Below are 1,365 nucleotides of genomic sequence, written 5' to 3' on the forward strand. Positions count from 1 at the left end.
CAAGGCTTTAGAGGTTATGTTCCAGGAAACAGGAACAAAGATCAGACAGAGTATTATACATTAGGTTACAAAAGATTGTGACTTTCATCTTGCTAGCGGAACAATTCTATTACTGGGTTTAAAAAAAAATATTTATTTAGCTGTACTGGGTCTTAGTTGCAGCACATGGGATCTATGACCTTCATTGTGGCATGAAGGATCCTTTTTTATTTTTAGCTGTGGCAGGCAGTATCTTTAGTTGGGGCATGCAAAGTCTTTGTTGCAGCATATGGGATCTAGTTCCCTGACCAGGGATTGAACCTAGGCCCCCTGCATTGGGAGTGCAAAATCTTAGCCACTGGACAACCAGGGAATTCCCTATTACTGATTTTAACAAAGCAAATGGCAAAGTACTGAGGGAGGCATCGGTCCAACAACGCTTGAAGAACTGAATCCAAATTACTCAGTTCAATTCAGTTCAGTCTCTCAGTCGTGTCCGACTCTTAGCGACCCCACGAATTGCAGCATACCTGGCCTCCCTGTCCATCACCAACTCCCGGAGTTCACTCAGACTCATGTCTATCGAGTCAGTGATGCCATCCAGCCATCTCATCCTCTGTTGTCCCCTTCTCCTCCTGCCCACAATCCCTCCCAGCATCAGAGTCTTTTCCAATGAGTCAACTCTTCGCATGAGGTGGCCAAAGTACTGGAGTTTCAGCTTCAGCATCATTCCTTCCAAAGAACACCCAGGACTGATCTCCTTTAGAATGGACTCGTTGGATCTCCTTGCAGTCCAAGGGACTCGCAAGAGTCTTCTCCAACACCACAGATCAAAAGCATCAATTCTTTGGTGCTCAGCTTTCTTCACAGTCCAAATCTCACATTCATAGATGACTACTGGAAAAACCATAGCCTTGACTAGACGGACCTTTGTTGGTAAAGTAATATCTCTGCTTTTGAATATGCTATCTAGGTTGGTCATAACTTTCCTTCCAAGGAGTAAGCATCTTTTAATTTCATGGCTGCAGTCGCCATCTGCAGTGATTTTGGAGCCCCCCAAAATAAAGTCTGACACTGTTTCCACTGTTTCCCCATCTATTTCCCATGAAGTGATGGGACCTGATGCCATGATCTTAGTTCAGGAGTCAGGGCGGCGGCCGAGAGGAGCAACCCCACGTCAAAGGAGTGGTGGCTGCATGGGCGCAGGAGGGCCGAGAGGAGCTACTCCACATTCAAGGTCAGGAGGGGCGGCTGTGAGGAGATACCCCTCGTTCAAGGTAAGGAGCAGCAGCTGCGCTTTGCTGGAGCAGCCCTGAAGAGATGCCCCATGTCCAAGGTAAGAGAAACCCAAGTAAGACGGTAGGTGTTGTGAGAGGCATCAGAGGG

The 1,365-nt window shown here is 47.3% G+C and overlaps 1 non-coding gene across 1 annotated transcript; it reads right to left on the reverse strand.

Moving 5' to 3' along the window:
* Positions 1–279: 279 nt before the first annotated feature.
* TRNAG-CCC (transfer RNA glycine (anticodon CCC)) lies at positions 280–352 on the reverse strand. The gene has a single exon. It is a non-coding gene; the product is annotated as a tRNA-Gly (tRNA).
* Positions 353–1,365: the final 1,013 nt, after the last annotated feature.

Source organism: Budorcas taxicolor, chromosome 16 (assembly GCF_023091745.1).
Source record: "Budorcas taxicolor isolate Tak-1 chromosome 16, Takin1.1, whole genome shotgun sequence".
NCBI classification, from domain to species: domain Eukaryota; kingdom Metazoa; phylum Chordata; class Mammalia; order Artiodactyla; family Bovidae; genus Budorcas; species Budorcas taxicolor.